We start from the raw sequence: 12,310 nt of genomic DNA, 5'->3' as shown, positions 1-12,310 counted from the left end.
TCTGATTTTTTCCCTTTAAATTAAATTTGATGTTTCCTTTTTTGATATATTTTTTTAATGTGGTCTCCTGTCTTGTGACTTCTTTAAAGCAAGCACACATCTTACATTGACTTTATTTGTACACATTTATCTGTGCATCTGCTAGCTTTGAGGTACCAAGTGGAGTACTGAAAACTACAGTTTTGCCAATATGTGTCCTTCCTTTGAGTCTTCTGGGGAGGCAGTTCTTTAAACCAACAATTGGAGGACAGAGAGATTAGTGCTGATAGAATAACGCACATATAGGATGTCATAAGAGCACAGAGAAGAGCACCCAAAGAACAGGTTGAGTGGGTGGGTGGGTGTGGGGGTGCCATTGTAAATGTGGCCATGAGCTACAAAGCATGATTTCTGTTACTTCTACTTCGATTTATCTCTGAGGTCAGGCTCCAGTGGTAATATACCTGTGTGGTTCAGCTTGGTCATCTCTACCATTTTCGCCCATTTTATGACTCAAAGAACATTTTCCCACTCTTGGATCACAGACCATTAATGCTGACAGGTCTACAACAACATACCTGAGTGGCACAATAAAACAAAGTAGCTAAAAAGCCAAGCTCTTTTTATTTCTAGCTTCAGTCAGTCAGCACTTAATGCTTGAAAGGGAAAGAGGAAAGTGTATGTATGGGTTGCAGGCTCTAAAACTTTATTTATATAGGACTTAGAACCTGACATCCTCTCCTGAGTAGGTTGTACCATTTTGAACTGTAGAAAATCTGATATGTGAATGGCTTGCCTGTAAATATGCTGAATGTGTGTTTGTTAATCCATTATCCAGCACAATATGCTAACATATGCACAATATTTTAAGCCATGTGCAGGAAAGACACTTTCGGTAAACATTGTGTAAAAAGGTTTCATTTTCATTATTTATTGTACTTGTCCCTGCAAGTTAATGGAAAAGGGGGAGACAAGTGTGGGCAAGCTGACAGAGGTTTTATCTTACGTGAATAGGAGAGAACCTTCCTTCGCTTCTGCTTACCCCCACACTTTGTCCTTAGGCTTCAGTAGTCCGGGAAGTAACCTGTTTACATCAGCCTGTTCAATATGGAAAAAAATGGGACCTGTGCTTCTGGTGGTAGCAAGTGGCCGATCCTTTGGATCACCCTTTCCTAGTAGAACTCTTGCCTAGATGATGATGATGATGATGATCCAGGATGATTACCATATGTATTGAACACAGTGCGCCAGGCAAAAGCAGTCTGTGTGTGTATGCCTGTTTAATCTTTACAACAACTCTCCTGCAGAATGTTACAAGACACTGAAACTTAAAGAGCTCACGTTGCTTGCCTGTGGTCCCACAGCTAGCACGGGGCGGTAGGGTGTGAATCTGCTGGGCTCCAACCTGGGGGTTTGGGGGTGGTGGTGGGCATGCTGTGGAGACCCTGGCTCTGGGTAGTACACTGCTCCTAATGCCCACCGCAGCCATGACATGACTGGCATCTGGTCCTCTTGCTCTGCCACACCCTCCAGTTCTTTCCAGGGTTGTGTTTATTTTTAGTGGCTTCTGATATCCATGATTAGAGCCTGGATACTTCTACTCTATTCTTGGTCATCTTTCTCCTTTTTCTCCTAGAAGTGATAGATTATACTAGAACTTTCGGCAGTGAGGGCTGTTGTTCACACACCAAGGTTTCTAGAAACCTTGGGCCTTAAAATCTGACACAGCTACTGTCATATGCCAGTAAGACTCAGCTGCAACATAGAAACATCCACCCACCTCCTGGCTGCTAAGATACAGGGAGAGGGGCAATAAAAGGTCAACTGCAGGATAACCAACCAGTCTCATGTTAGCAGAGGAGAAGGAGGCAGTGTGGGTTTGGGGAGCCCTTTTGTGGTTCAGGCTACCTACCTGGAGGGTTGGTGCCGGGACTCATTCTGCAACAGGGGCAGCTCAACCAGCATCCTGACACAGCCCTCATCAAGGCTTCCCCTACAGGGCTGCACGGTGCTGCCCTCTGAGGGTTTATGCAATATGAGGGCACCCTGGAGCCATGCCTTGGACTCCCAGGCTGCACAGCACTCTTGAGCTCTGGCCAGCTGGACGGCCTGTGGTCATTGGAGCTGGTGACGAGGTTTCTGCAACATTGTGTCACATAGCTCAAGAGGAGCCTTCTGACCATCTCTCCTTTGGAAGCCTCCCAAGCAGATGCCATACCTAGATCCCTGTCTTGGTGGTTTCCTGAAGGAGATTGTTACGAATTGTCATTGCTTCCTGCAAAGGAAGATGGACAGACAAAATGTAGGACCATGCATTTATCTTTGAGATGAAATGTGCCCAAATTGAAACCCAAATAACTTGAGTATCTCAACTTAGACTAAAATCATTAGCTACAAGTGGACAATTTTCACACATTTCAAATAGTGATTTTTCTAAGATCTGCGTAAACTCAAGTATTTTTCTGTACACCAAAAGAGAAACTGGTTTCATACACCCTTTTATTACAAAAATACCTATTGCCCACAATGCTTTTAGCCTATAGTCAGGAGAGGAATGTTCCACTGGGAGCAATTGCCAGCTGTAGAGCAATGCTCATCTGTGTTGGACTGGGAAAGGAACTGAAAATTCTGGGAGTCATCCTGGCAGAATCAAGAGGCTTGGTTGGTGTTTCTGTCACTCAGTTCCAATGAACTGTGTGGGCAAGCTCTACCCTGTAGCAGATCAGGCTTACAACCTACCTGCCGATAGCACTGGTCTCCCTCTCAGTAGGTTCATGTGCTGGTCCACGGCCAGTCATCATGGTCGTGAGAATGTAGGGCTCTCACTGATGAGACCTGAGCCACACGCCCATCCTGGAACTGAGTAAGATTATCCCCACCTGAGCCGTATGGTCTGTGCGTGGACGGGGTAGTTCTCTAAAGGGAACCAGAGGAAAGGGTGGATGGGAGCTGGAGACAAAAAATGCCTGTTAGATAGAGATGACCTGTAGTCTTCTGATTATAGACAAAAGACTCCTTTGATTTACTTGATAATTGGTAAAATTTCTTGGAACACACCTTAGAGTGGAGACTATGATTTGAAGCTATTGCTCTGGAATCTAGTAGGAGGCCCTGGATCCCGAGGGGGAGTCAGTGTGGGAGGAGCTTAGGCTTGTTCCATGACTGGGCCTGATGGTAGCTGGAGTCTCCTCTGGGAGTTAGGTTCGGGACCTGCCACACAGGAGGGTATTAGGCTGAGAGGCGGTACTGAGGTCCTTGGAGCTCTGAGGCAGGTGGGTTACTTGTAGGATGTGAGTGAAGAACACTGAGCCCCACCAGACAGGTTGCTGCTTAAGAGCAGGGACCGTGTACTCACAACCCCTGGCATGGGGGCTGGCCAAGAGTGTGTCCTCAATAAATGCTGAATGAGTCACTGAGTCACAGGAAAACCAGTGACAACACTATGCGTGGAAGGGGAAAGTGGTACTTTTTTCCCTCCAGCTTTATGGAGGTATTACTGAAAAAAATTACAAGATTCATAAGTGTGCATTGTGGGGATTTGATAGATGTATACATTGTGAAAGGACTCTCACCATCTGGTTAAATGACACATCCATCACCTCATAGTTTTTTTTTGTTCTGTTTTTTTGGTCGGTTTTGTTTTTTGGGGTTTTTTTGTTTGTTTTGGTGAGAGCACTTAAGTTCTCTCTGAGCAAGTTGCAATTATACAATATAGGGTTATCAACTCTAGTTACTTGTTTTACATTAGATCCTCAGACCTTACTCACCTTATAGCTGAAGTTTGTACCCTTTAACCAACCTCTCCCTATTTCCCCCACCCCCAGCCCCTGACAAACATTTTTCTATTCTCTAAGGGTTGGACTTCTTTCTTTTAGGTTCGACATATAAGTGGTACCATGTAGTATTTGTCTTTGGCTTATTTCACTTAGCATTAACTCCCTTAAGGTCCACCCATGTTGCAAATGACAGGATTTCCTTCTTATGGCTGAATAATACACACACACACACACACACACACACACACACACATATATACATAAACACCACAACTTCTTTATCCATTCATGGCAAATAACACTTCCAAGGTGAACTTGGCACACTCTTTTCCAGATACTTGTGATGTCCTCCATAAAACTGGACAATGCTTCCCACTTTTTTGCCCTAGCCATCTTGTCTCCATTACCATTTACCTGAGAATAGCAGTATGTGCCAACTGTAGATACCTAACTAGTTATCAATTTACATGGAAAACTAACACCGAGAAATGAGGAAGCCAAGGCTGAGTGTTTTAAATTCCTTTTAGATCCATTGCTCATTTTTAATACCCAGAGCATGTAGACTCTTATTTTCTTGGCTGCTTCTAGAAGCTTGCTGGATGTGGAAGCAACATGCCCCACTGCAGTTCCTGATACTGATTACTCCAGAGGAATTCTTTTCTTGGCTCCCATCCCACCCACCTCCAAGGCTGTGGGTTTCTGGGCTCTGGGTGTTGATAGCACCTCCAAAGAGTTACCCTTGGTGGGTTGGAAAACTGACCAGAGAGTCTGGAAGTGTGGTAGAGTCATAAACCTGGCTTTAAATCCCAGCTGTGCCATGTGCCAGCTGGGCAAATTACATATGCCCAAAGGTCAGCAGTAAGGATTGGAAAGCACTTATATAAACAGCCTAGGATAGTGCCTGGAATGGCCCTTGACACATCACAGGCACCAGTTGCAAAAACCACAGAAGTGGAGACTGTATTGGAGGCCAGTTCCGTTTTCTAAGGTCATTCATTTATCTTATTCCAACTATCCCCACTCTTTTTCTCCCTAGATAGTTTGCAGGAGGATCATGAATGTGAAATAATATAATTCAATCAAAGATTGTGATCACTAAGTGCTGGGCTCTGTCAATAGAGGACTGAACAAAACAAAATGAGAACACAATGCTAAGTGCTATAAAGGACGTAGAGGGTAAGGTAACGGAGCATGAGAGTAGCAGGAGAGAAGGCAGAACATCAGAGGGCCTCAGAGAAAGGTTGTCCAACCAGGTAACATTTGAGCAGAATCTACAGAGCTAGAGGGAGCAGGCCCCATTGGGAAGTGGCAAAACAGCATTGGTCCACGCAACTGGAACCCATGCAGAGGCTCTGAGGCAAGAACAGTTTCACCTGGTCAAGGGTCAGCAAAGAGGCCAGTGGGCAGGAGGAGAGTGAGCCGAGGAGATGAGGTCAGAGAGGGACCAGATTCCGGCGACCTCAGTGGTCCAGGTGTAATTCAGCACCCTCGTTGTACACGTGGGGAGGAAGAGGCCAAGACTCAAAGAGACCCGCCCACGGCCACAAGCAAGTCCAAGCTAATCTAGTTCTAAAACCTCAACTGGAGCCACTGTGTGACTACTCCAGCAAGCACAGCTCACACTGTAGTCCCTGGGGTTGTGCAAGGTGTAATCTGTGTAGCGGTGCGGCCCCCTAACTTCTGCTCGCGTGCTATGTCACTTCCCTCTTCTTTTTCTTTTTTATCCAAAATGTGTTTATTGGGGTGGTTTCCCACTCATCTTGGTTCAGAGGGCTGCCTCTGTCTGAAGCAGCAACCTTCTGCAAGCCTTGCCTTTCCTCCTGTGGGCTGGCAGAGGAGAATGGAGCATCTATTGTTTGTGCCTGGCTACAGATGGTGGTGATTTTATACCATGCTGGGCTCTTCACATCCATGAAGTGTAGGAACTGGGGCTGGCGCTTGTGTTTTTCTTCTTCTCTTCTGGAGAGGGATGAAAGAGATCTTTGCAGGAGGCATGTTCGTGTGGGAGGTCATCACTGCCAGCAAGGTTACTCTCCTTTTCAAAGGAAGGGATCTTCCTTCTGAGTACCAGCTGCCGTTTAGACCCCATACGAGCTGGTAGCCCATGTTCACCAAGGGCAAAATGACTGTGCTCTCTTCCCCCGAATTGGGCCCTGTGGAAAAGACACAGAGTTGGAAACCAAACAGGATTCGGCTCTCTCATCTCCTGTTTTGTGAATTTTGGCAGGCCTCTCAGCCTTTCGGGCCTCCATTCCTCACCAGAAGGGAAATGAAGAGGAGAGTTTTACCCCTGAGGGGTTTCTGCTGGTCAAGCTGCTTCTAGCCAGGGGAGAGCACCTAAACTGACTTGTCTTGATTGTCAACACCAGGTGGCGCTGTGCTCTGTGCTTTTCAACTTGCTACTCTTCTTGGTTTGCATTGTATATTAATATTGGCCAGCAAAGTCTGTGTCATTTATTTTCTTAAGTCTAAACAGTTTGTGGAATTCCAACCCAACAGTATCTGTTGCTGCCAGGAGCAAAGAAGGAAAGAAAACAACATGCTGTTTAGGCCCCAGGGAGCAAGTTGTAAGGTAAAATGCCCTTCTGATTGTGCCCACATCCTGTCGAGCTAAAATGAGATTGTCGACAAGGCCACATTCCAGATGAGATGACTTTTGTCAGCACTCTGTCCTTTGCGTGTAGTTGACTGGTGGTTGGAGGGTACTTCGGTCAGGGTTTGAGGCCGGATGCTGCCACTCTGCAGAGCAAATTCCTTTACCTGCTCGAAGCCTTGGTGTCTTCGTCTGTACAGTGTCCTTTCAGGTCAAACATTGTGTGATGGAGGAAGGCCTGGGATAATTCTGTTACTGATGAAAAGGGCCCGAGTGTGGAGTTCTTGATAAACTCTTGGTAATAGTATCTGAAAGCCAACCATTGTGTGTGCTAGGTAAAGAATACAGATTTGGAGTCAAGAAACTTTGTGTTCGTATTCCAACACCACTACTTACTAGTTGAATAACGGACTCAGCCTCTCTGATCCTCTTTCCTCCTGCATGACATGAGGATCATGGCAGTGCCCACCTCATGAAGAGGGGCCAAGGTTTAACAGACATCCAAGCTCAGGGCCTGGCATGCAGTAGGAGTTCAGTATATCATTGTTTCCTTTCATTAAACCAGCGGCTCCGTGTAATGTGCTTCCTTTCTCCTCCTGCCTTTCAGGCCTCTATGGTTGGTCCATAGTGCAAAAAGACCACTCGTAAATACTTATCTGTCTTTATAACAGGGATCAAAGTCGTTTTTATGAGTCCATAGTTTCTGCCTTGCTGAGCCCACTACACTTAAAAGCTAATCTCATTGGTCTCTTCTCACATCATTTTTCCTTTATGGCTTTTCCAGGCTGAGGATTGCTAGAAACTGGGTCAGATAAAAGCTGATCACGATAAGTGTTTGGAAATTGGGTGAGAAAGACCAGGGGACATCCCTTTTGCAGAGTCTCGACCCTCCCTGTGCTTGGTTCTCAGTAGTGTTTTTCACAGTTCAACTTTAGGATATAAGAGAAATGAGTGGAACCAGCTCGGTGAACAAGGTCACCCAACATCACGAGATGATGACATCACTGTCAGCTCCTGCCCAGGAAAAACCCAGGGCTCAAATGACGGAGGGAAAGGGCAGGTCATCTTCATGGCAGGTTGACAGAGCTAGTTGCAGGCCACCATCAAATATCAGGTCCAGGGGTGTTGCTAAAAATTACCCAGGGGCCACACCTGCCTCTGCTCAGTTTGCCCTGGGCAGCCTTGCTGCCCTCACATGCTCAGGACAACAGAGTATCACCAACAGGTTTTTTTCCATTTCCTAGAAGAAAGGTTACCAACTGCCAGAATCAAAATAGAATGTGAATCGTGTCACAGGAATCCTGTCCATTCCAAGCACACTCATATTGTGCAATGGCCTTGAGGGGATAGAGCAGATAAGCAAAATCTCAAAGTTATTATCACTTTGTTGGACTTGACATCTCAGAAGGCCCCTCGCCATCCTCTCTCTCCAGGCTAGTTATGTTTCTGCGATGCTACGTGTCAAGTGAATCATGTTTTTAGTGCCCTAGAGGGACACTAGTACTTAGGTCAACCTGGTGCAAAAACCCTCATATCAAGAATCTTTATGTTAAAGTGAGTAGTTTTTCCCAACTTTGTCCATTTCCCAAGTTCGTGGTTTTATACGTTTTCTTTTCTCTTTCTTTCATTCTTGGCTTAAATTCTTCTTTATTATTCTTAATGGTATGATATAGTTTTCCATATGGTAGTGAAATACCCACGGTAAGTTTCCTGAAGAACAAATGAAAATTTAATAAATTGAAGAATTCAGTGCTTTGCAGATTTATCTTTCACATATATGATGAATATTTTTTTTTAAATTGTGGTAAAAAACACATAACATAAAATTTACCGTCTTAGCCATTTTTAAGCAGTAGTGTTAGGTATATTCACATTTTTGTGTAATATATGTCAGTTTTCTTAAAGCAAAGCACTCCTAGATGTCTTTATCAATAATTAGAGACATCCCTATCCACCAAGTCCTTTTCCAATGACATAATACTTTATTAGTGTGCCTGAACTTACCTTTCAAGGATTTCAAAAACCTTGGACAGTAATTCTAAACAAAATCCATGGGCAGTACTTAAAATATGTGTGTGTGGGGGGGGGCATTTAGAGAAGGATGTGAAGCCATTTCATACTTTATTTGTCACAATCCAAACTGATTTGGGTAGAAGGGCCTGGCAGGAGAGCTGGCCTCAACACTGTTGGATGAGGGTCATGATTAAGGCATTCAGGTCATGTCCTCCTTGCTTAAAGCCTCCAGTGGCTTCCCATCCCGCCACAGAAACCTCTGCACGCCTGACCCAGCTCATCCCCTCCTGATCCCAACCCTGCCTACCTCTCTGACCTCACTTCCTTCTGCTCAGCCACACTGGCCTCCTTGATGGCAGTTGAAAATGTCAAGCTTATTCCTTCTTACAGGCCTTTGTATTTACCCCTACTTCTTCTAGAACAATCTTCTCAACTTTTGCTAAGCAATAGAACCACTTATTGTGGTTATTATGACCTTATTGAGGTCATAACATTCTCAATGCCCAGGCCACATCCTATACCAATTAAATCATAATCTCTGAGACCTTAAAGGTCAGTATTTAAAAACAAAAGAACAAAGACAAAACAAAACAACCCAGGAATTCCGATGTGTAGCCACGTTTGAGAACCAGAGTCTAGATTAGTGGTTCTCAAAGTGTCCCAGATCAGCAATAGCAGCATCACCTGGGAATTTGTTAGATGTGCAAATTCTCAGTCCCCACATAGGGAATGAGAAACTTTGGGAGTAGAGCCCAGGAATATGTATTTTAACAAACCCTCCACGTGATTCCAATGCATGCCTTGGTTTGAGAACCATTGCCCTACATCTTTGATGCTCAAGATGTGGCTTATGGACCAGCTGTGTCAGCATCACCTGGAAGCTTGTTAGAAAAGCAGAATCTCTGATACCATCCCAGCTCATGACCTGACCAACTGAATCAGAATCCGTACTTTTAATGTTATCCCCAATGGCTCCTAGGTACATTAAAGTTTGAGAAGCTTTCTACCTCTCTCTCCTGAGAGAGCCTAGGAACAATGACACACTGGTAGCAGGAGCCTACCTGGCGCCTAAATTCTAAATCTCGGATTCTAAATACCTTTTAATATCGAAGGCAACTGGGCTCATTGGAGAAAAGGCTTATTCGAGGCCTAGTGCCAGGAAGGTGCAAGATGAGCCTGAAATATCTTGTGCCAGAAAGCAAGGAAATTCTTGAAGGATGATGGAACATGTCAGAAAGACACAGGGGTCAGTTGAAAAGGGCTCTCACTGGCCAAATCTGAGAAGAATCTGATAGTAGTGGATTATAACCTATTCAATAAAATAAAAACTGATGAGTTCGTAGTGTTATAAAGAAACAGATGATCGTATAGATCAGTGAGACAGAAGGAACAACTCTTCCTTGCAATAGAATACTAACTAATAGGTATAGAAGGAAAGATGGAGAAAGACAATCATTCGTGAATGCTAAAACTAATGGATGAAAGTTTGAGGAACAGAATGTTTATGTTCTAAAAGTACCTCCCCACACATGACTTGGTTACAGAGGGGAAAAGACTAACTTGATATGGAGAAAGCTAGCAGAGACCACCTTCACCCAACAGTCAAAGTTAACATCACCCATATTGGGACAGACCGATACCACATACCTCCTGCTGCAATGCACTGAGGAGGACATGGCATTACTTCTGCCAAAAAGGCATTAACTGAATCTACTCCTCAAGAATCATCAAGAAACCCAGGGGGAACATTCCACAAAATAACTGGCCTGCACTCTTAAGAAATGTCAAGGTCAAGAAAGACAGCAGGTAAGGAATTGTTCCAGATTAAAGGAGACTAAAGAGGCATGAGAATTACATGCAGGATGTGACCCTGGACCTGGAAAAATGTATGTAATTTCAAAAGGTTATTGTTCGAGCAACCAACGAAATTTAAATACGGATGGTGGTTATGTAAGAGAATGTTCTCATTTTAGGAAATACATCCTGAAGTATAGGGTAACAGGACCATGTGTTTGCATTATGAACTCTCAAACAGTTCCAAAAAAGCATGTGTAAAAGTATGTGTATATATTATATATTTATACAGAGGAAGAGAGGAGAGAGAGTGGGGCAAACATAAACAACTGGTGAATCTAGAAGATGAGAGTTCCTTGTACTGTTTTGGAACTTTTCCGTAAGTTTGAAATTATATCAAAATAAAAATCATGCCCCTGCCCTCGAAAAAAGACATATGGGAACAAACACCAAAATAAACCAAGGAAGAAGCAGTGTTCCAGAACACTTGCTTCCAAATTTAGTATGACTCTGTCCTTCCGGTCATTCAGGTCTCTGTTCCTCCGTTACCTTGTCAGAGAGACCCTGGCTGGTCCAACCTCCTCTAACAGAGGCCCCCACCACCACTGTCAGACCCTGTCCATCACATTACCTGCTTTCTTATTCTCATAGCACTTTGTTAGCATGTAAAATTATCCTTGTTTATGTATTTGTCCACTCCTTTATTATCTCCCCCCACTAGAATGCAAACTTCGTAAGTATAGATATTTTTTTTTTCTGTCTTAATACATCCCCCGGTATAGTGCCTAACATGTAAGAGGCACCTTGGGGGTTTATGTTAAATGAATGAACAAGCAAACAGATCTCATCTGCAGGACAAGGGGGCTCTATAATTCAAAACCCAGACTCCTTCTCAGCCCTGACACTGACAGAGTCTGGCAATGTAAGAGCTCCTGTTTAATGAGCATCTAAAATGTCCTAGGCTTTTATTTTTTATTTTTTAAGATTTTTTTTTTAGACGTAATCTCTATACCCAACATGGGTAACCCCGAGATCACGAGTCACATGTTCTACTGACTGAGCCAGCCACACGCCCTGAAAATGCCCTACGCTTTTATTGACAAGCTCTCAACCCCCACAATGATCCTGCAGCACTGGTGATGGTACCCTTGTTCCACTGATTCATTTGGCAGATGCGGACTGAGTGCCACTTGTCTGCGAGGCACAAAGAAAACACTGATTAACACAACATTCACCTGCCCTACTCCCATGTGACATGCTGCATTAGCAAGAGCTGACTGAGAAAAACCAAGGCTCAGAAAGGTTGCCCAAGTTGCTGTAGTCACACAGCCAGCACAGGGACAGCTGGGAAGGTGACCAAAATCTTGGTCCAAAGCCCAAGCTCTCCGACTGCTTCTGACAAGCTGCCTCAAGGGAGGGAAGCTGCCGTGAGTCAGTCCACTCCTCAGGTGGCTCCCTCAGAGCCACACCCCGTGTCCTGTGACCGCGACACTAATTCTCACTGTGCCCCTTTCGTCGGCACAGAAACAGAGCGTGCTATATCTTAGCCATTGCTGATTACGTTTTTGATTATTCCATGGCCTCTTGGTCCCATTTACTTCAGATAAGCAAGAGCCTGTTCTGCTTCACTGGGCAAAGGTCAAGATAAATTCAGCGTGAGAAATCATATAAGTTGGAGATGTGATCAAATAACCTTGCCAGAAAAATAACCAAAAAAGCAAAAACTAAGAAACAAAATAAAAACCCACTTCAAAAAATGTTTAATGAAGAGACGGAGCATGAAGAATTAAAACAATGTAAGGGAGTGGGAAAACTTCCTGAAGGGTGTTTAATTTTTCTTCAGCTCATTGATCCTTTCCCTCCTTGAAAGCTTTCTTTGCCAATTAATCACTCAACTCATTACCAGGCCCTGTTTCCCTGTTTATAATCTTGGGCTCAAGAATCCCTCTGTAAGGACCATAGTAAATTTCCCTGGTTAGCAGACAAATATTTATCTTAGAGGATCAATTACTATGCTGGGAGGTCTCAGATTCCTGGTATTTAGTGCATACTTTTGCCCTTGATTTGTTGGGTGACCTTCGCTTCTCTGCCTTGGTTTCTGAAGCTACACAAGGAAAACAATGTGACCCCCTGAGTCGTGTCCTGAAGTTGCTCT

The 12,310-nt window shown here is 44.2% G+C and overlaps 1 pseudogene; it reads right to left on the bottom strand.

Annotated features, from left to right (window-relative positions):
• Positions 1–5,472: 5,472 nt before the first annotated feature.
• On the bottom strand, positions 5,473–6,085 carry LOC116637039 (annotated as a pseudogene).
• Between the last annotated feature and the right edge of the window lie 6,225 nt (positions 6,086–12,310).

Source organism: Phoca vitulina, unplaced genomic scaffold, assembly GCF_004348235.1.
Source record: "Phoca vitulina isolate PV1807 unplaced genomic scaffold, GSC_HSeal_1.0 scaffold13, whole genome shotgun sequence".
In the NCBI taxonomy this organism is placed as follows: Eukaryota; Metazoa; Chordata; class Mammalia; order Carnivora; family Phocidae; genus Phoca; species Phoca vitulina.
Note: the sequence above shows the minus strand (reverse complement) of the source record. Positions and strands in the feature narration are given on the sequence as shown.